This window comes from Octopus sinensis, linkage group LG6 (assembly GCF_006345805.1).
Source record: "Octopus sinensis linkage group LG6, ASM634580v1, whole genome shotgun sequence".
In the NCBI taxonomy this organism is placed as follows: domain Eukaryota; kingdom Metazoa; phylum Mollusca; class Cephalopoda; order Octopoda; family Octopodidae; genus Octopus; species Octopus sinensis.
The window spans coordinates 118,233,531-118,258,097 of NC_043002.1; the positions used below are offsets into that span (position 1 = coordinate 118,233,531).

A 24,567-nucleotide genomic window follows, 5' to 3' on the forward strand; every position below is an offset into this window, starting at 1 on the left:
ACATGTAACCACTAAACAAAATGAAATTTTAAATTATCAGCATAAAAATTCATTTCTTCAAAATTCTTCTTTCAAATGTTTTCCCATTCTTTTTAATATTGTCATTAAATCTTTAAGGCCTGACATATCTGGTTCTTTTAGAAGATTTCCATCTCAAACACTTGTTTATATCACTCAACTTCATATCTAAAATGCTAAACTTAGACTACCAATTAAATTATGCCAGAATCATTAGCTATAATAAGTAGAGAACTGTGTCCTATACTCTTCAACATACAAATTTACTTCAACATATAAATGGTTTCAATATATGTGGCCATACAGAAGCATCTGCATGTCATTTTACATCTCTGACTAAATTAAAAAAGTGAAAATAGATTTATGTGCTACTCAAAGAACAAAGGATAAAAGTTGCAACATCAGAAATAAGAATTTTCTTTCTTAATAAATTCAAGATTATAGACAAACCTATTTATCCTGCAAGAGATAAATCAAACTTGTTATAGTGGGCTAACACATAATTATCAACCAAATGGTAAATTACTCCTATAGTTATGATTTGCAGAAGGAATAAAGAAATTCCTAACCTTTAATTCGACTCAAGTTCTTGTTTATTTCACTGTAGTTTCCAGCACTAAAACTTATGATTCTCTCTATTCTTCAATATCATTCCCAAATCATCAGAAGATACAAACATTTCAGAACAAATGTGCTCATGCTATTTCTAAGGTTCTTTTCAAAAGAAGTACACTTCAACAGAGGTTAAAAATCATCCTGATTTTTAAGAGTGTCAACTTCTGGGCCTCTTATTTGACTGACTTTTCCTAATATATATTCCTAGAAACTGTTATAATAATTATTAGCAGTATTCATTGAAGAAATATATATATATAAAACATTACAGGTAGTGGTAAATTATTGCATATTCTAAGTTTCCAATCATCATAAACATTAAATAAAAGCTAAAAAATTTTAATTGGCTATGTATATTATTTTCTGGACATTGATTTTGGAATGACTAAGTAGTAAATATACAATGTAAATGTTTGACAATCAACATCATAGTCATCCTGTATTTTGTTTACTAATCTCAAGAGTTACTAAACCCATACACTTTGCCATCCAATCACTCTAAAAAAAGTCTCTATAAATTATAAATTGATCTTTTTCCACTAACAGGTCTATACAAAACTGTATATAAGTTGTAAACAATTAGTCTACAATAAACATAATAGTCAACAATTGGCTTTGGGTGGCCATACAATCTAGTCATAACAGACATCAAGTCACAAGCATATCCCATTAGAGACGGACAAAATAGATATTTCAATGCAAGATTGCACATCTGAAATATGTTAGTCAACATATATAAAACAGGAGGCTTTAAAAACTTTGTTTCAGAATAAATGTTGTTTATAAAGTGTCATCAGACATAACAATAGAGGTGATACAATTCTTAAGTATCAAGAAAATCATTTTCCTTCATTATCAAAAACAAACTTACTAAATAAGATGGCAGTAAAAGTAAGTGCAGGTATGATGGTGTGGTTAAAGCTGGTTTCCCAACCATGTTATTCTGAGTTTGATCCCACTGTGTGGTACCTTGGCTATGTATAACTTTACCAACTCAGCTTATTTCATTTTCTGTCTCTCATTTGCTTCTTCAATACAAATGGAAAGTTTTAACAGAACCATCTGCTTGGCCACTGCCATCAAGCAGAGAAAGAGGTTATCTCATCCCTGCTCCTATGGCATCCTGCTGGAAGTGTTTTCTCCAGGAAACTGACATTTCTAGATACTGTATCTCGGGACTCAGGGCTGGATATTAGAGATCGAAACACAGCAATGCAGGAAGGGGAAGGGGATTGCCAATGGAGTTCTGACCAACCATAAGTTGGTTGAAGGATGATGATGATGAATGGTATTAACATAAGAGTTTCTAGGAACTTCAACTGCTTCACCAGGTCAACTTTCAGCTCTTAGTCTTGCACCATTGTAAATAAACCTAAGAAGGTGGACATGGCAGCTAGTGCCATTTTCACACAAGCCTTGACAAAAGTGTATTTTTCATTGGGTAAAGGTACTAGTAATGGCTAATCCCACCATGGATGATGTCTGCTATACCCTTCAGAAACTGATTATGCCTCAAGTGGTAGCACTCCTTGCCCACAACTTCCAAATAGTTATTACAGATGTGCTCCATGGATCCTCTCACTAGTCACAAGCGGCAAGCTGATGATCCCCACCTTTCTTCAACATTAGTTGAATGAGTTCAGTAGGATGTCATAAAACTCTTGGATAAAGAATTTTATCCTGTGGGGCTCTGCTTGCCAAAACTCAGGCCATGAGACTTTGAATGCCATTGCTTGCTCCCATCTTAACCAATCTCTCTGATGCTGTATCCCAGCTCACTTGCACGCTAGATTCTTCTCAGTCAATGACTGCATCTTGCCATAGTGTGGTTTTGTACAGCTATTCAAGTATGATGCCCACCAGTACTCTATGCTTTAGCTGTAACTCTGCAGCCTCAAGAGCTGTTACTGTTCTCCACTCTGTCCTGTCCTGACATCAAGACCAGCCAAAGAGATTTTGGGGTTGCAGGAGTTTAGCTATTGCAGCACTTCCACAGCTTCAGTCACCATGAATTTGTCTCTCAGGCTGTGGACAGGGAGCTTGAATTTGCTATTCTATTCGTACAAGGCGATGCTGCTCATGCTCTAAGGAAGTCATCTGTAGTCCTTGCACTGTACTTCAACAGACTTTACCTCTATATTCATTGCAAACGTGAACAGGTCACTGAAATGGAACATTCAATTATAAATCCCTCTCTCTCTCTTTGGCCTGCACCATCTTAGAATGCTGAAGAAGCAGGAGAGATTCTCTGGCTGAAGCTGACAACAATAAGCCAAAATGAGGTTCCTGAATCTGTCAGGGAATGGCAACTTGTTCAAAGCCTCTTTAACTAGCTTATAGATAATGAATCTATAAGGTATTTGCAAAATCCAGCCACAGCACTGCCAGGTCTACTAGGTTCTTTCAGGTTTCCTCAATCAACTGGGTTACCACACCTAAGTGCTCTAAACAGATGATATCTTTGGGAGACCTTTCTGAACTGAGCTATTAAAATAAAAATTCCTCAAGAGGTAGACTGTCACACACCTAGCAACAGTGTTGAAGAATATATTCCTATCAACAAAGTAGTGAGATCATTCTAAACTAACTGATTATCTCCGATTCTTCCTCCTTTGGAATTCATTAGGCAGTTCTTATACACTTTATTAAGTACTCCACTTGATTCTAGGTCAGAACCTTGCCTTCCTGACTACCTGGTTTCAGGCTACATGGTCCTAGTTTCAACTCACTTTGGTTCAAATTTTAACTATTTAGTTCTATCTTAACTCACACTGGTCCCAATTTCACGCCGAAAATTATGGTAAGCCTGTATACAGCAAACTTTTGAGATGATAAAATACTAACAATTACAAAAATTCTATAAGACATCAGAAAGAGAAAACTATTCTGGACATTTAATTAAAAAAAAGGTTTACAGAGATCTTTTAATAGGAAAATAAATAGGAAGAAAGGAAGAGGAAAACCAAAATTGATGCAGATAATATCAAGAATTCTAAGATCATACCTAAAAAATACTGTGAATGAATAAGGACAATACAAGAAAGACTAAGATATGTCATTCAAACTTCCTGTGTGTGTGTGCACATGTGTCACAAATACGGTTGTGTGGTTTATAAATTCACTTCCAATGACATGGTTTCAGGTTTAGCCCCATTGTGCAAGACCTTGGATAAGTGCCTTCTAAATCACTAAGCCAAACAAAGCCCTGTGAGTAGATTTGGTAGATGGAAAGAAGTCTGATGTATGTGTGTGTGTGTGTGTGTGTGTGTGTGTCAGCTTGACTTAACATCACTGAATAGTTGTAAATAAGTGTCACCATCATACAGGCAATGTTATTTGTTTACAACCTTCTGTGAAAACATGTCCAGTTACAGTGGAATATTTCCTTGCTTGGAAACAAGAGAGAGTTGGCAACTGGAAGGGCATCTACTCATAGAAAATCTGCCACAACGAAATCCATCTAATCTATGAAGCATGGAAACATGGACATTACAATAATAAAGATCAAACTACATGGTTTCGGGTTCAGTCCCACTGCGTGGCACATTGGGCAGGTGTCTTCCGCTATAGCCCCGAGCCGACTGGAGCTTTGTGATTGAATTCGGTAGGCGGGAGTTACTGCCGTGTGTGTATAGCTGCTCAGTGCCTCTCCGAAAGAGAGAGAGGGATCCAATCACATTACATTTTATATTATTGTTCCTCTTTGGCATACCATATACTAATGATTGAGTGGTATGTTTATACCCCTGTCTCTCTCTGATGTTGAGGAGCTTCAGTCATATATCAGTGTTCTATTTGTTCCATATAATATCAATGTGACCCAAAACTGACATGTGATACTGAATAATGTTCATTAGACAATTTTTCTGTTCGTTGTGTCATCTAGGTAAATGTAAGGTGACTAATACTGAAAGATAGTAAAATGTAAAATGGTGTAAACAAAGAACATTAATGTGTAACACATTTCAAAAGATCATAGATATAAATCCACTTGGATATCTGGATATAGATACACTTGCAGAAAAGATAAAAACTGTAATTGGGACAATCAATGCTACAATTCTAAAGCAGAAAACATGGTAATGACTGCGGTTTCCATAGCTGTTCAATAAATCAGGTTAACAGTCACAAGATACAATTTTATATAAGACTACTCTGAAGGTTAAGTGACAGAAAAAAAAAAGGTAAAGAAAACTCAAAGCAAGGTTTCTGTGGCCATGTTAACAGGCATGAGTGTAGATATTCTGATAAACATGAAGGTTATGGCTACTGTAGTACACAGAATAGCAAAGGAGTAGGCTATTAGTTTTGTGGTGAAAATATTTTCCACAAAGGATTTTTCTGGAAACTAGTGACCTAATTAATTACAAAAAAATGTCACAGGTGATGCCCTTCCACATATGACTAAGCCTTAATAAATGAATAAATAAATAAAACAAAAACTAGAATAAGCTTCAAGGAAACAAACAAATCTTACTTAAAATGTTTAGCATTTCTATAGAAATCCATCACAATATGTACAATATTTAAACAATGCAGTTTTTACAAATTTCTTTCTGATATATTTATAAGATAGTATTTATGCATGAAATAATTTAATGGTCACTTTTATCAGCATAGCAACAAAATACATTAATACAAAATACATTAGTGAGTAACAAAATACATTAATGAGCAACAAAATACATTAATGAGTAACCTATAATTTCTGTTGAATAGTAACAACTTGAAATTTTTAGACACATTGATTTAATGTAAAACATATACCTTAATTTTACCTTTAAACACACACTTATATTCCATTTGTTATAGTTTGTAGCAGTTCATATTACTACTACTATATACTATGCTAATACTAATATGCATTTTTGGAGCAAAAATAATATATCATTATAAGTGAATTCCAGTTTTCAAATAGATGTACTGTATCTTTATTTGTTGTAAGAGATAACTGAAAGAGTTGGCAACAGGAAGAGTATTGTGTTATAAAAAAAACCCGTCATAGGAAATTCATCCAACTATTGTCAACATGGAGAAACATGTAAAACAATATTATTGTGAGTGCATGTGGGTGTGTACGTATGCTTCATATGTTGAAATAACTCTAACATGATGTAACAGTCTTCATTTACATGGTTGCCAGACAAGTTTCATTTCTAAATGATCTAACAAATTATTCTATTCATTTTTAATGATCTTTTAATGATGACCTACAAACATATCCTGCTTAAAATAGACATTCTTAAATGTGATATAAAAATACAACTATTTTAAAGCATTAAATGAAACTTAGCTTGGCATGAAGTACAGGGGCTGATTATATATGGATATTAATAATGATATGTAATTGTAAGATCCAAGGATGGAGGTATAGGAAGTTAGTAAGCTTTGCACAGTCTGTAGTAGGTATAAAAAAAACAACTTTCAGGAACAATAATAGTTTACTGGCGGCATAGAAGGTTATAGGTTTTTCCCATATTAAAGTTTGATAAGCTGAAAAAAGTTTCTTTTTATATTCATGGTTAGCAAACTAGGATTGCTATGAAAGTGAATAAAAATCCAAATTGAGGGGATGGAGCAGGTAAAAATTGAGGCTACAAATGATTCCTAGATAGCAGAACCTCAGAAGTAATAATTACTCAACTGGGAGTACTCTACTAGCTACTCATCAGGCTGAAGATACCTTAGTTAAATGAAGGTTGTTGTCAGGGGATCCCAAGTTAACTTGCTGGAGATGTAATTTAAAATGAGTAGTGAGGCTGGAAGAACAGGGTGAAAAAACAAAATAGAAAAACATGTGGAGGAAGAAATAAATGGTATTTTCTTCCTCCATGTTTTTCTGTTTTGTTTGTTTCACTTTATTCTTCCAGCTTCACCACTCATTTTAAATTACATCTCTGGCGAGTTAATCTGGACTCCCTAGAGAATGTAACCTTCATTTAACTAAGGGATCTTCAGCCTGGTGAGTAGCTAGTGGAGTACTTATGTTCCAAATAGAAGCTTAAATTAAATTAAATTTTCAGTGGCTGTGTGGTAAGAAGTTTGCTTCCCAACAACATGGTTCTGGGTTCAGTCCCACTTCATGGCACTTTGGACAAGTGTCTTCTACTATAGTCTTGGACTGACTAAAGCTTTGTGAGTGGATTTGTTAGATGGAAACTGAAAGAAGCCCACTGTGTATATATGTGTGTGTCTTTGTGCATGTGTTGTTGCCCCATCTACTTGACAACTGGTGTTGGTGTTTTCACATCTCTGTAACTTAGTGGTTATCAAAAGAGTCTGATAGAATAAGTACCAGGCTTTACAAAAAGAAAATAAAAAGTACTGGGGGTTGATTTGTTTGACTAAAATTCAAGGAAGTGGCCCAGCATGGCTGCAGTCTAAAGATTGAAACAAGATAAAAACCAAAAGATAGTAATGTTAAAGCCATTGCATTATTTCTCCCACTAGACATGATTCTACTTAAAATATTATCATGAAACATTTCAGTACATGACAACATTTAATTCATATTTGGTATGTTATGATGTGATTGAATTCAAGCAAAGTTAATTATACAGTTAATCCCAAGTGACAAATGTCCAGCTTATGAGAATCCATAATTATGGGCCAACATCTGTGGAGCCTACATTAAAAATTCAATAGTTAGTCATAACAAACAGGTAGTTTATTTGTAAGGCATATCAACATACTAAATGCTTCAGTAGTTAAAGTAAGGAAATGTCAATCCCATTTTTTTTAAAGCTAGGTGACAAAAACACTGAAGCTTGTGTGTAATTTGAGCTAGTTGGCTCAAGTTTTTCTTGTAACCGTATTTCCTGTTCAAGTGATAGTGAAGCATTAAGGAAAAAGATTGTCTATGATCAAGTGGAAATACCAATGAACAGTAAAAGAGCATTTGGTTATATACAGGACAATGTTGAAAGAAAAAATGAGAATAACTGAACATGTAAAAAAAAAAAAAAAACTGTGTGTAAGTAAAACCATTTTGACTAACAGAAAAGTATTGCTATTAAAAAAATTTTGTTTTGAAAATTTATGATTTTTTTTCACCTAGCCCCTTTTGTATCTGTGGAGGGCCTGAGGTCATTGCTGGGATTTAAAAAAGGTATGTAAAAGATAATTTATTTTAATAGCACACTTTTATGTTAGTAAATATGCTTTTTGTTACACACACATACTCACTTGGTGTGGTGGGGGTGGGAGGAGAATTAAAAGATTTAAATAACAAAATCTTTTTCTTTTCGCTGCTTAAATCCCAGCAATGGACCATCCTTGGGCTAAACAAAACTGTGTGCTATTTCCGCATTATCATTCCAAGATAATTTGAAGAAGTAAGATATTTTAAGGCTAATATTCTGCTCAGAGGAAATATTAGATGAAATTCTTATAATGCAAAGCCATTCTTTATACACATCTAAATCATTAATCAAAGTGAAGCCGGGGAAAATAATTAACGAAGAACTTTTAGAAGTTTATGCCAGTGGCAGTAAATGGGTTTCTCTTGAAGTAGTTGTTCAACAGGTAGAGAAATCTGCAAATGTATGGAGACAATGGAATTGATGGAAATGGAAGGGTTTCTTCAGATTCTTACCTAAATCCCAGTATTGAATCAATATTTCATTCTCTATCTGGCATGAATTATTTTGCTTAATTGGATTTAAAGGAGGTACATCTTCTACTAGAAATGATTTATATCCTGAAGCAAGAGAATTTGTTACAGTAAACAGACAAATTGGTCTTTAATTTGGACATATCTTCTGTAAGAAATTAAAATGTCAATACTATGTTTTAGAGAGCAACTGAACATTTTGGAAATAACATTGATAATGTTACTGTTTACAAAATAATGCATTACAGTAGTGCTTAAACAAATTTACATACAAAGATAGATAACATCATAAAAAGGTTGAAATTCATAAGCATGGTGATCAATCACCAATCAAGCTAAATTTGTGTTAGAGATTTATAAATTGTCTTTTGGTGAGAGACAAAGGGTATAACAGAGGTCATTGTTTAAGAGTGAGAATGGTGGATGTAAAACTGCCATAGAAGCAATTCAAATCTTTTCTCAGACTTGTTAACTCCTATGGAAGACTTACAGACCATTATTCAGATTGTATATCACTGCTTGCATCAGTTTGTAAACATGGTATCTCATTTTTAAAGGCAGTCAACAACAAAAGACATTTGAACATAAAAAGCTGATGTAAGTATCAAAGCCAGTAGTCCATATAATGCTGCAAAAGAGTTACCTAAAATGATTAATGCAAATATAAAGGCTGTATCATATATGTGAACAGAAAGAAAATATTCAAAAATTGAAAGAAAAGTCTTACTCTCAAAGACAATGGCACTTTCTGCTTGATTGAAAATTTTAATTGTTCTCAGATAAGCCACTAGAATTATTTAGATGACTTTGCTTCCCAAAATTAACATTTGCTCCAATTATCAAATGAGTCTTATAACCAACATAAGTTGATTATGAATATGTTAAGGGATACTCAAATATCATATGTTGATGTACAATTGGAATTCATTAATGATGTTGGTTAGGCGAGGGTCATGATAATGTATCTTTTCATCAGTCATGCAGAAACTGATATCATAAAATGTAAAAATATAAAGTTGGAAACTGCTAATGTTATTTTACCAAGGAGGAGGATTTGAATGTTAGAAGTGCAGCACTGGCACAGAAACGCGCAAGCTTCAACATTTGTTCCTCAGAAGAAGAGAGGTTGGTAAAACAGCCAGACTTGCTATCTTCAATTCAGTTTCCATGCCAATCTTCATCTATGGTCAAGAATGTTGGGTAATGACTGAAAGAGTATGATCATGAATACAAGCAGTCAAAAAGGGGTCTTCTGAAGGATTTCTGGAGTAAAGTTACTTGATGGGGTACATGGCTTGGAGATCAAGGAGTATTTCTAGAATGAGCTGCTCTCTGCATTTTGAGGCCACAACTCTGGTACTTGGACATGTAGTCAGGAAAGGACTGCAAGACAGATTCTTCAAGCTAAGCAACTGGCAGGAGACCCAAAGATAGACCAAGAGTGAGATGGTTCAATAATATCTGTTGTCTCAGTTGATCATGTTTGGGAATCCAGAAAGAAAGTGTAATGATAGTTGTGTCTGATGGAGGAGGTGTACGAGGACTCTACCTCATGACCCATCAGGAAAAATGAACAGTAAAAATGAGTGGGTGGATGGATATTTAGGATTTTTAATTATAATTGATGTAATTTTTCTGTTGTTGACAGACAATTGCAGTTATTAGAAAATAAGTTAACAGTTGAAAATGGTATAACCTGTTTTGAAACACAAATGATAAAATGTGTGCATCATGATGTACATTGTAGCTCAACAGCAATGAGGAACTGATTGAAATTAAAAAAGCAAAGTGACCAGGTTACAACATTTGATATGTCACACAATGCACACATAAATTAAAAGGAAATTAAAGCATGCATATGAACAATCCTTATGTCAAGAATTATGGGCTCTTCTTAATATTTATGATGCACATCCTAGATGGCCAAAAGTAATGATATAATAAGAAAGAGGGAGACAAGTATTAAGAACTGTGTTTACCAGAAAAGGTGTTTGCTAATGAATTTTGAGATAATGACTTTATGTACACAACTTTATAAGATAGGATGTAAACTCATGAATATGCCTCTGTACATTCCATAATCAAATGAAATTGCTGAGAGACTGGTCACATTTTTGAGTTATTGGAGAATTCCTCACTCAGAAAGCCTGTTTTGTTCATCTGTTTTGGTTGGCAGATGAGTACAATCACCGAGTACAGTGTTTTATGAAACTACAGTTCCAGTTTGGTATCAATGCCAGAATTAAAAAGGAAGAAAAAATAAAAAAAAGCCAAGCCACATTTATATGCTATATTTATATAGCAAACAGGAAATAAGACAGCTGTGATTTTTAAGGGCTGAACAGTGATTTTTAAGGGCTGAACAGTGTATATTAGGGCATGCAGAGCAAACAATGACAAATATTGATAGTGAACCAAAATACAAAACCAGTCTCTCAAGCTTTCAATGATATTCTGGAACCTATAAATAACGATTGATTTGACAACTGTTAAAGGACAAAGATAGCAAATAATATTAAGCAAGGTTCTTGAATGAAAAAGAAAAAATGTATTAAATGAATTTATTTTTAGGCTACATGATGTCATTGTTGTGTTAACACTATTGCAAGCGTTTTGTGTGATTGCAAAAGATTAGGTGTGTTTAAGGTGGCAGCTAGTTTGACGTAACAGCTTGGTTATTCAGACAGGTAAAACTTCTGACTGTAAAGGATTGTGTGTGATTACAACCATATTTGGATAAACACTATAGGACAGGATGATTTCTATACCCACACATCCAAGTACACACACACACACACACATTACATCACTCTTCAATTATAAATACTGTAGCTACATTTATCATTTTTATTACTTGCTGTCAATGTGTTCAGACACGCTTTCTTATTGATCATGAAGATTATAGATTTACTAAGTGAAACTAAATTGCAAAATATTTCTTTTTGAATTTATCCTCATACAGGAAGTCTTTTGACAACTTGGAAGTTTGCTGATAGGAGGTTCAAATAAAGAAAAAGGTTAATTTTCAGGCATTTGGGTGGGGGGTGCTACACACACATATACACATGCACACAACATGGTGATGTAGAACATCTACCTGAACAAATAAGGTGAGCAAAACAAAAATAAGGAAGCTGAACATAAAAAAATTATAAAGGAAACTAACAGGAATAGGTTGGCAGCAATTGCACTTTCAAAAGACAAAAAAAGGTGTTGTTGCTGTTAAGTCCATCATTAAAGTTCTTCACATCAATGAAAAATTAATTACACATTTAACAACAATGCATTTTGCCAAATGAAAATAATTTTGGACTTTACAAGTCAGCAACAAAAGCGCAGGTCCTGGCCTTGTCCTTTGTTTATATTACCGGCAATTGACAAGCAATAAATACTGTTTAGATGAAAGAAAAAAGTTTGGCTACACTATGTAATGAAAAAAAAAAAATGTCTTTGCTTTAAAATACACAAATAAAGCTAAGTAAATAGACATTTCCTATGGGAAGCAAAGGTGTCTTTTATGTAAGCTGTATGTTCTGTTATGTGCTGTAAAATGTGTACGAATGGATAAAAACAAGAGGAGAGGCAAGGATACCTCTCTATGTGGTAAGATTTCCAGCAAGTAGTATATCATTCAATCAGTTAAGAGAGTAAAGATATAATTATACTAAAAACCACAACAAATCTTGTGAAATACAGCTACTCAGAGTTTCCTGGCCAAAACAGTAATTTATTTCACCATGTATCAAGCTGGTAAAATAAGACAGTTTAGCTGGGTGGGGATCTCTATAGATTATGATAACTCCATCCTACACACCAAGACTACAAAATGATTCCAGAGCTGTGCTTCATAAAGGATATGTAGAGAAGGGTTATAACACTGGTCATGTAGGGCAGAAAACTTAGTTGTGTCACATGTAAGGGTCACTTACATGCAACACAACTTTCTAGCCTTAAGGTCTTGAAAGACAAATGTGAAGAGAAAGCAGCTAACAGTAGCTGATTCCATTCAAACAGCTTAGACAGTTGCATCACTGGTTGCAGCTACAAAGATGACTAAAAAATTCACTTCTTCCTCAGTCTCAGAGTTATCATCACTGAATATCTGCCCATATCGTGCCACATAAGTAAAGAATTAAGAGCTGACATAATCTTGTCTTTCACAATGGCCCTTGTATTTCTTCTAATTCATTGGGGGATATGACTATGAGCAGATATGTGACATGCTCAGTCAGCTTGTCTCTTTGCCCCATCCTCAGTTTTAAACACAGTACAAATAGTTCCTTCCTCACTTCTTATAGGAAATCTCTCTCTACCTATCAGAAGTTACCTCTATTTGTATAATAGCTTCAGGCAAAAACACGTCTTCATTACAGTGTTTGCAAACAGTTTTCCTTTCAGCTAGAATGTCAATATTCATTGTTTGATATTTGCAAGGAATACTGACAAAGGAGGACAAGGTCAGACCAGCACTTCTATTACACACTCGAAAATTCCAAAATTCAGGTTCCTTTCCTTCACCCTTTCCATCCATACTCTTATGTGGGATAACCTAGCCACCCCCCAACTACCACAACGTAATACTCCCTTATCACCCACACCATTACCATTCTGTCCCTCTCTTGTTCACAAACACCTGATACTAATTCCTTTCCTTTCTCATGTTCTTCCCACTTCTCTCTTATTACTTTCTCCACTACCATACTCGCACAACTATAAATCTGTTGCTCATCATACTTTACTCTCTTTCATCAACCTGCCTAAAATAATCCAGCTCTCTCTCTCTCTCATCCTCCTTCAGTTAAAGGGGCCCCTTTAAGTTTTTCAAGTTTTAAGGTGACTTCACTAGTGCAGATACCACAAAAAAAAAAGCTCCAAGTATGCTTTGTGAAGTGGCTGATGTTAGGCAGGGCATGTAGAAACCCTGACATTGGAAGATGACATCAGATTCTCAAACACATCAGATTCTGCTGAACTACCTAATCCATACTGGTATAAAAAATGGATGTTAAATGGTGATAATGAGGAAGATTTAAATAACATTTATTTAAGGAGAACTAAGAATCTGAAATTTATAAATGTGTATGTAATTAAAATCTCCAGATATCAAAGGGCTTGTAATGTCACACAACTAGAAACATGTAAAAAGGTATTCTATTCACTGTCAGTGGATAAAAAGTGTACATAACTAGGTTGAGAAATTAAATCCAGCATTACCAAATCTTCATGCAGATATTCAATTCAACTATGTTTCTAAACCCAAGATAGCAACAATATTGACAAGTTCATGAAATTAGCTAACAACTATCGTACAAATTGGCCATACAGTTTCCTAAATGAGAATACTACAAGTTCTTCCATACATCATTCATATCTGGATAGTACTTATTTCATTGACTCTGAGAGGATGAAAGGCAAAGTTGACTTTGACTGATTTTAAACCTGGAAGAAATGCTAAGCGTTTCATCTAGTGTGCTAACAATTTTGCCAGCTCCACCATTTTTGATGAATAATGTTGTAGTAAATAGAATGGAAACAAAAGTAACTGAAAATGAAGCCTATCTGTGTAACAGACATGAAATTTTGGGAGTTTTAGTGAATCTTTAAAATAGCATGGATGTCCTTACTGACACCACATTTAAGTTAACAAAACACTAACTACACACTAAACCCTTTTGATATCAACCTGGCTGAGATTTCCCCTTGTTCTACACTACAAGCTTCATGTTATAAAGAGAGCTAAATCTTCCATCAAAATTTCATGTTAATTTATGTTCCAAATATAAAATTCATCATCGTTTAACAACTGTTTTCCATGCTGGCATGGGCTGGACAGTTTGACTGAGGTCTGGAGAGCCAGCAGCTGCACCAGGCTCCAATCTGATCTGGCAATGTTTCTACAGCTGGATGCCCATCCTAATGCCAATCACTCTGAGAAGGTAGGGGATGCTTTTTACATGCCACTGGCACAGGAGCCAATCAGGCAGACTTGGCATCGATCACATTTGGATAGTGTTTTTTACGTTCGACTGGCACAGGAGCCAGTCAGAGTGTACTGGCATTGGCCACGTTTGGATGGTGCATTTTATGTGCCACTGGCACAGGTGCCAGTCAGGCAGACCTGGCATCGACCATGTTCAGATGGTGCTTTTTATATGCCACCAGCACAGGAGCCAGTAAGGGGGCACTGGCCACAGCTACGATATTGGTTTTACTTGACTCAACAGATCTTCTCAAGAATATATCGCCCAACACATCAGGGGTACTCTTAACTGGAGCGGACATGCATGGTTGCAAATCTCACTTTAGTTGCTGGGTCTTCTCAATCACAGCATAACTCCAAAGATCATGGTCTCCTTTCATCGCCTCTGTGAGGCCCAATGTTCAAAGGTCATGCTTCACCACCTCATCCTATGCCTTCCTGGGTTTACCTCTTCCACAGTTAGGGAGTGGCATTTCCTCACACAGCTGTTCCCAACCACATGTAACATGACCATACCAGCGCAATCATCTCTCATGCACACCACATTTGATGCTTCTTAAGCCCAACTTTTCTCTCAGGATACTTATGCTGACGTGTATGCACACTGAAATTACACATTCAGCAGATCATACGAGCTTCAGTTCTTTCAAGCCTATGCATGTCCTTAGCAGTTATGGCCCATATTTCACTGCCATGTAGCATGCCAGTTCGCACACATGCATCATAGAGTCTACTTTTCATCCTGAGCAAGAGGCCCTTAGTTGCCAGCAGTGGTAGAAGCTCCCTGTACTTTGCCCAGGCTATTCTTGTTCTAGCTGCTAGCGGAAGCTATTAACTACTTCTAGTTTCTCCCCCTGGCATGTGATGGAATCTGTTTTCTGTACATCTTCAGTGTTTATTGCCCCTGTGCATCTGCCACATACAAAAACTATCTTCCTGGTTAACCTTCCTTTGATATTGCTGCACCTTTTATGTGTCCATGGCTTACACCGGGTACATCGATTGGAGTTTTTACCCATGCCCTTTCTACCTGAAAGGGTTTGTGATTTGACAGCCTTTGTACTTACTAAGCCTTTGGTTTTTGCTCGGTTAACCCTAAGGCCCTTTGATTCTAGACCATACTTCCACACCCTGAACTTTGTCTCCAGTTCTGGTAGTGACTTAGCTATTAGAGCAAAGTCATCAACAGAGAGGAGCTCCCAGGGGCAGGCTGTCTTGAATTCCTCTGTTATTGCCTGAAGGACTATAATGAATAAGAGGAGGTTGAGGACTGATCTTTGGTGAACCCCGACTTCTACTTGGAATTCTTCACTATACTCATTGCCAACCCTCACCTTACTGAATGCATCCCTGTACAGGGCTTGTACAGCTCTTACCAACCACTCGTTCATCCCTAGTTTCTGCATTGACCACCAGATAAGGGATCAGGGGACTCAGTCAAGGGCTTTCACCAAGTCAACAAAAGCCAAGTACAGAAGTTTATCTTCGGCTAGATATTTCTCCTGCAGTTGCCTTACCAGAAATATAGCATCAGTGGTGCTTCTGCATGGCACAAAACCAAATGGCATCTCATCTAGGCTAAATCCCTAATTAGTTGGGCTATGACCCTCTCTGTAACTTTCATTACCTGATCCAATAATTTGATACCCCTGTAGTTATTTCTATCTAAAGCATCACCTTTACCCTTGTAGCAGTTGACTATGGTGCTGCTACACTAGTTATTGGGTATGACTCCATGAACTACCAGATTTATGATGCGGGTGACAAGACCATAACCTACATCGCCTGATATTCTAAGCATCTCAGCGGTGATTCCTGATGGGCCCAACCTAGTTGAGGTTCTTTCTTAATCTTGCAAGTTACTTGGCAACCTCAGAAGTGGTGGTGTCACCAAAAAAGCACCCTGTACACTTAATAAAGTGGTTGGTTTTAGGAAGAGTATCCAGCAATAGAAACCATGCTAAAACAGACATTGAAGCTCAATACAGTCCTCTGATTTTGTCCAACCATCCAACCCATGCCAACATGGAAGGCAGATATGAAATGATGATACATAAATATTATACACATACACACATTTATTAAACATTTTCAAGAACAGGAGTGATAGTGATTTTGGAGTTTCAGTTTCAGTATGCTAGCCTTTGTCATCTCTCTCTCTAATATATATATATATATAAAATAAATATAAGAGAGTGGTCAATATATTGCTCACTCTAGCACCAGTTAATCCAAAAGGTTTCAACCACGAAGATACATGTTTCCCATGAAAGCCAGTACGACTGTTAGCTCACACGGACAGGGCAAGTAAAAAATAACAAAAATACAGATTATTTTGGGACAATTGTTTCGCTATTAATGAATTAAATGTAATATTACTTACAAAAAAATCCATTTGTAGCTCGTCAGCCAAGACTATCTGGATGAAATCCACTCAATCACACGCCAGATTTTACCATAACGATAATACGCGTGTGGTTCAATTGATTACATCCGACGTTATAATTCAAATGCCCCAACCAACAGCGCGCCAAACTTTCACGGAAAACAAATACAGCATTTAGAAATAAATGCAGCATAATTATAATTAATTAATAAGGGTGAGAGAATTAGATACTAATTTAATAGTATATTTATTCAACACCAAGTGGCCTAGTGCTACGAGAAACCTGGATTATTATAATATTTTATAACATATTATAATATTTTTACAAAATAAATATACTATTAAATTAGTATCTAATTCTCTCACCCTTATTAATTAATTATAATTATGCTGCATTTATTTCTAAATGCTGTATTTGTTTTCCGTGAAAGTTTGGCGCGCTGTTGGTTGGGGCATTTGAATTATAACGTCGGATGTAATCAATTGAACCACACGCGTATTTATCGTTATGGTAAAATCTGGCGTGTGATTGAGTGGATTTCATCCAGATAGTCTTGGCTGACGAGCTACAAATGGATTTTTTTGTAAGTAATATTACATTTAATTCATTAATAGCGAAACAATTGTCCCAAAATAATCTGTATTTTTGTTATTTTTTACTTGCCCTGTCCGTGTGAGCTAACAGTCGTACTGGCTTTCATGGGAAACATGTATCTTCGTGGTTGAAACCTTTTGGATTAACTGGTGCTAGAGTGAGCAATATATTGACCACTCTCTTATATTTATTTTGTAAAAATATTATAATATGTTATAAAATATTATAATAATCCAGGTTTCTCGTAGCACTAGGCCACTTGGTGTTGAATAAATATACTATTAAATTAGTATCTAATTCTCTCACCCTTATTAATTAATTATATATATATATATATATTCATACATACATACGACCACAATGACCTCGAACCCACAAGATTAAACAAGAGAGACAGAGACAGGCAGAAACAAGGAAAATGCCGCTTGTATTTGAACACTATACAAATATTCTTTTAAAAAAACTTTTCTTTTAATTTTTCTAAATTTAATTGTTTTCCATACTTACAGTTGAAAAAAATCTCAATGACTGAAACCGGTATTGAAATGTTTTTTTATAAAATTATTTTAGCATTTTCTATCTTGAGTTTTTTCCATATACATACATATATATATATACATACATACACACACACACATATATATCTTTTTTTCCTTTTCTTTTTTCTTTTTTTTTCATTTTACTTGTTTCAGTCATTTGACTGCGACCATGCTGGAGCACCGCCTTTAATCGAGCAACTTGACCCCGGGACTTATTCTTTTGTAAGCCCAGTACTTATTCTATCGGTCTCTTTTGCCGAACCGCTAAGTAATGGGGACATAAACACACCAGCATCGGTTGTCAAGCAATGCTAGGGGGACAAACACAGACACATAAACACACACACGCATATATATATATACATATATACAACGGGCTTCTTTCAGTTTCTGTCTACCAAATCCACTCACAAGGCTTTGGTCAGCCTGAGTCTATAGTAGAAGACACTTGCCCAAGGTGCCACGCAGTGGGACTGAACCCGGAACCATGTGGTTGGTAAACAAGCTACTTACCACACAGCCACTCCTGCGCCTTATAGTTATGTATGGATGAGGACAGGTGTGTGAGGAAGTGCCACACTCTCATTATGGAAGGAACCTGTGATAGAGGTAAGCCTAGGAAGACATGGGATGAGGTGGTGAAGAATGACCTTTGAACATGACCTTTGGAGATATGCTGTGATTGAGAAGACCCGGCAACCAAAGTGAGATCACAGCCCTGGCTGATGCCAGTGTTGCATGTCTGGCTCATTTAAGAGTACCCTTGATGCATCAGGCGATATGATATGCTTGAGATGACCTGTTGAGTCAAGTAAAACCAAGATCGTAGCTGTGGCCAGTGCCCCCTGACTGGCTCCTGTACTGGTGACATGTAAAAAGCACCATCCGAATGTGGCCAATGCCAGTAACCCTTGACTGGCTTCCGCACCAGTGGCACTTAAAAGGCACAATCTAATTCATTGAAGACTGGGTTGGTAACCATCCACACCACATCCCTTTCTTCATTCTCACTGAGACCCACCTTGACAACTCCCACTTGGAAGCCGAAGTGAGAGCGAAGAATTTCACAACCATCCGCGCGGATCGTATCGGCAGAAGGAAGGGTAGAACTGCCATTTTCCTGCATGATTCGTTTACGGCAGATGGAAATAGTATATTCTCCAACGGCTACTGTGAATCAGTCACCGTGCACAACAAAGCCAATGACCTGACAGTAATTGGGCTCTATAGGCCGCCCCAAACACCCATACTGTGCTTTAAAGAATGACTCAACAGCATTAAGTGCAAAACACTCCCCACCAAGACCTGTGAACAAAAAGTGCAGAATCCCCCAAAACAGAAAAACTATTATCAGAAAAATAAAAAGAACAAACAAAAAAATTAACAAACTAAAGTACTGCCAACAGCAACACACACATTCGACGGCTATCGCACTGCTTGAATCCAAAAAATATAACCTCCAACAATGCATGAAGACCCTCATCAATAACCAAAGATCAGCTGAGGAGAAGTGGGCCATTGAAAAAATCAAACTCAACCCCAAAGTGTTCTTTTCATTTGCAAGGAAACACAGGGTCACTGTCTCCATTGTTGGCCCTCTAATTGATGAAACTGGCACTCTCCAAGATAATGCCAAATCCATGGCCGAGATATTGCAGAAACAATACTGCTCTGTTTTCAGCAATCCTGATATGGCCGATCTGGGCTGTATCAGTGATGTCAACCCCCAACACACTATATCGGACATAACGTTTGGTGCCCCTGATGTCTTAGCAGCGATAAACGAAATAAAACACAATTCAGCAGTAAGCCCCGATAGGTTCCCTGCTTGTGTCCTGAAGGTGTGTCGACACCAACTTGCATCTCCCCTTGCTAATCTGTGGAGAAACTCACTGGATGCTGGCTATATTCCAAAAAACCTTCTGTCCCAGTCTGTTGTCCCAGTTTTCAAAATGGGAAACAAGTCCCTTGCAGTGAACTACCGTCCGATCTCACTCACCTCTCATATCATCAAGGTATTTGAGAGGGTGGTGAGATCTCGAATAACCCAATTTCTGGAAAGCAACAGACGGCTGATCTCTGGAAGGGACTGCCTAACGCAGCTCCTGCATCATTTTGATGACATTTTGAGAGCTTTGGGAGAGGGCTCCAACACCGATGTCATCTACCTTGATTTCAGTAAGGCCTTCGACAGTGTTGATCACAAGATCCTATTGAAAAAACTATCCAACATTGGTGTCTCTGGAAAGTTGCTGAAATGGATCAAGTGTTTCCTGACAGACAGATCTCAACATGTTGTAGTTGAAGGGGTAAAATCAAGCCCAGCCAAAGTCAGTAGTGGCGTTCCACAAGGCACTGTGCTGGGCCCACTTCTTTTCATCATCTACATTAACGACATCATCAAGCACAGCAACATAAAAATCTTTGCAGATGATTCCAAGCTACAGAAGATCATAAATGAGGCGAGTGACCGGACATGCCTTCAGTCAGATCTACTGGCTGTTATCCAATGGGCAGAAAAAAACAATATGCTGCTGAACGAGGATAAATTTGAGTTAATCCACTTTGGAAAAGAGGATGCCCTGAAACTCCTATACTCCCTTCCTTCAGGTGAAACTCTCATGGCATCCAACAACATCAGAGACTTGGGAGTAATTGTGGACAACAACATAAGCTGGGCCACTCATATAAACACCAAAGTTGACATGGCCCGCAGAATGTGTTCCTGGATTCTCAGAACTTTCCAGTCGAGAGATATCCACACCATTATCCTTCTCTTCTCCACTTTTGCCCGACCCCACCTTGAATACTGTTGTCCACTGTGGTCTCCCCACACAAAACAAAGTATCATAAAAGTTGAAGCACCTCAAAGGGCAATCACAAAAAAGATAGATGGCATGACAGGCCTCGACTATTGGGGTCGACTAGAAAAGCTAAAACTCTATTCTCTCCAACGTCGTCGTGAGCACTACATCATCTGCATGATGTGGAAAATATTCCATCAGCATTGCCCAAATGATGTTGGCATCACCTTTAAGGTACATCCAAGGCTTCGGCCCCGTGCCATCCGCCCAAAACAAAAATCGCACTCTCATCTCATAACAACAATACGGCACAATTATTTCACCTCAATTGGCCCCGCTCTCTTTAACATTACACCAAAACACATTAAAACAGAAACAGACCTATAGGGTTCAAGAAGTCTTTGGACAGATTCCTTCAAGAAATCCCGGATAAACCCCCTACACCCGGATATGTCTCTGTAAACAATAACTCTCTACTTGAGTGGGCCATAGTGCCCAAATTCTGACTTGAAAGACTTAACCAGGTGGTGCTATTAAGTTAGACATGGCCTGGGCCAATAATGGCCGAAACCTATCAAAGTATCAAAGTATATATATATATATTTATATATATATATATATATTTATATATATATATATATATTTATAAATATATAAATATATTTATATATATATATATATTTATATATCATCATCATCATCATCATCATTTAACGTCCGCTTTCCATGCTAGCATGGGTTGGACGGTTCAACTGGGGTCTGGCCAGTCAGATCTGGCAGTGTTTCTACAGCTGGATGCCCTTCCTAACGCCAACCACTCCGAGAGTGTAGTGGGTGATTTTATGTGCCACCGACACAGGTGCCAGACGAGGCTGGCAGACGGCCATGCTCGGATGGTATGTGCCACCGACACAGGTGCCAGACGAGGCTGGCAGACGGCCACGCTCGGATGGTGTTTTTATGTGCCACCGACACAGGTGCCAGATGAGGCTGGCGAACGGCCACGATCGGATGGTGTTTGTTACGTGCCCACAGCACGGAGGCCAGTCGATGCGGTACTGGCTACGGCCACGTTCGGATGGTTTTCTTGTGTGCCACCGGCACTGGTACCACAAAAATACAAATTCCATTGATGTTCATCTATTTTGATTTGTTTTGATTTTGATTTTCACTTGCCTCAACAGGTCTTCACAAGTGTCACAAGAAGGAAGGTATGCACAGGTGGACTGACTACGTCCCAGGTAAGGGCCACGGGTTATGGCCTGACTAGTCTTGCCAGGTCTTCAGATGGTGTTTTTATGTGCCACCGACACAGGTGCCAGATGAGGCTGGCGAACGGCCACGATCGGATGGTGTTTGTTACGTGCCCACAGCACGGAGGCCAGTCGATGCGGTACTGGCTACGGCCACGTTCGGATGGTTTTCTTGTGTGCCACCGGCACTGGTACCACATAGATACAAATTCCATTGATGTTCATCTATTTTGATTTGTTTTGATTTGATTTTCACTTGCCTCAACAGGTCTTCACAAGTGTCACAAGAAGGAAGGTATGCACAAGTGGACTGACTACGTCCCAGGTAGGGGCCACAGGTTATGGCCTGACTAGTCTTGCCGGGTCTTCTCACGCACAGCATACTTTCATAGGTCTCGGTCTCTAGTCATTTCCTTGGTGAGACCTAAAGTTCGAAGGTCGTGCTTCACCACCTCGTCCCAGGTTTTCCTGGGTCTACCTCTTCCACAGGTTCCCTCAACTGCTAGGGTGTAGCACTTTTGCACACAACTATCTTCAGCCATTCTCGTCACATGACCATACCAGCGCAGCCGTCTCTCTTGCACACCACAACTGACGCTTCTTAGGTTCAACTTTTCTCTCAAGGTACTTACACTCTGACGATTATGAACACTGACATTACACATCCATCGGAGCATACTGGCTTCATTTCTTGTGAGCTTACGCATGTCCTCAGCAGTCACGGCCCATGTTTCACTACCATGTAGCATGGCTGTACATACACATGCATCATACAGTCTGCCTTTTACTCTGAGCGAGAGGCCTTTTGTCACCAGCAGGGGTAAGAGCTCTCTAAACTTTGCCCAGGCTATTCTTACTCTAGCAGTTACACTTTCAGCACACCCACCCCCGCTACTGACTTGGTCTCCTAGGTAGCGGAAGCTATCAACTACTTCTAGTTTGTCTCCCTGCAACGTGGTAGAAGTTGGTCTCTGCACATTTCCAGTGTTTATTGCTCCTGAGCATCTGCCACAGACAAAAACTATTTTCCTAGTTAGCCTTCCTTTGACATTGCTGCACCTCTTATGTGTCCATAGCTTACACTTGGTGCACCTTATAGAGTTTCTACCTACACCTTTTTTACAGATCGAGCAGGGCCATCTACCTGAAGTCGTTTGTGATTGGTCCACCTTCCTACTTATTAGGACTTTGGTTTTGGCTAGGTTGATTCTAAGGCCCTTCGATTCTAATCCTTGTTTCCACACCTGAAACTTCTCCTCCAGTTCTGATAGTGACTCAGCAATTAGAGCAAGGTCATCAGCATAGAGGAGCTCCCAGGGGCATCCTGTCTTGAATTTCTCCATTATTGCCTGGAGGACTATGATAAATAGGAGGGGACTGAGGACTGAACCTTGGTGGACCCCTACCTCTACTCGGAATTCTTTAGTGTACTCATAGCCAACCCTCACCTTACTAGCAGCGTCTCTGTACATGGCTTGCACAGCTCTCACTAACCATTCATCTATCCCTAGTTTCCTCATTGACCACCAGATAAGGGATCGGGGGACCCTGTCAAAGGCTTTCTCCAAGTCAACAAAAGCCAGGTACAAGGGCTTATCTTTGGCTAGGTATTTCTCCTGCAGCTGTCTTACCAGGAATATAGCATCAGTAGTACTTTTCCCTGGCACGAACCCAAACTGCATATCATCTAAGCTAACTCTCTCTCTAATAAATTGGGCTATAACCCTCTCCGTAACCTTCATTACCTGATCCAGCAGCTTGATGCCCCTGTAGTTATTTGTATCTAGGGCGTCGCCTTTACCTTTGTAGCAGTTGACTATTATGCTGCTACACCAGTCATTGGGTATGACTCCTTCGTGTATCACCTGGTTGACTATACGGGTGACTAGGTTATAGCCGACACTACCAGATATTTTGAGCATCTCTGCAGTAATTCCTGATGGGCCTGGGGCTTTCCCTGTTTTCATGCTTCTAATTGCTTTATCTACTAAGGAACTGTTAACTTGGATTGCTGGTCCCTCTGTTGGGTCGACATTCGGCAGACTCTCTTTATCCCATTCATTTTCCTCATTTAGCAACCTTTCATAGTGGCGTCTCCAAGCCTCTCTCTTTGCATCCTCATTTAGCGCAAGTGAACCGTCATCCTTGCGAACACATTTCTCTCCTACCACGTCACGATTCTCTCTCACACACTGTCTTGCAACACGAAATACCTCAAGTCTTTCATCCTCACGGCGCAGGACATTGGCAAATTTTTCCTTATCTGCCTCCCCTCTGGCTAGATAGACCTGTCTCCTAGCTTCCCTCTGGCAGTCTGATACACTTCCCTGCTACCACCGTTCTTCCAGGCCTTCCAAGCCTGTTTCTTTTGTCTAATAGCCCTGTCAACAATATTGTTCCACCACCACGTTATTTTGGGTCTTAAGGGGACTTTGCACCAGCCACAGATCTGGTCAGTGGCTTTCAGCAGGTTGTCCCTCAGAAGCGTCCAGTTGTCTTCTACCCCACGCGTAGCTATACCCCCTTCCATTTCGTCAAAGGCTTCAAGTAACATGTCTCTAAATCTCTGTCCATTCGCAGGGTCTTTAAGCTTCCAGACCCTTCTTCTCCATGTTGGTCGTCTTCTAGTCGCCCTCTTAGTCCTGATCCTAAGGTCACTAACTACCAGTCTATGTTGTGGGGTGCATTCTTCGCCTGGGAAGGCTTTGGCATTTATAAGCAGCCATCTTTCCCTTTTTCTGGCAAGGATGTAGTCGATTTGGCTA

General features: G+C 38.3%; 1 protein-coding gene across 8 annotated transcripts in view; it reads right to left on the bottom strand.

Annotated features, from left to right (window-relative positions):
* LOC115212813 (rab11 family-interacting protein 4A-like) overlaps window positions 1-24,567 on the bottom strand; it is a 114,924-nt gene that overhangs the window by 74,643 nt on the left and 15,714 nt on the right. The window lies entirely within an intron of this gene.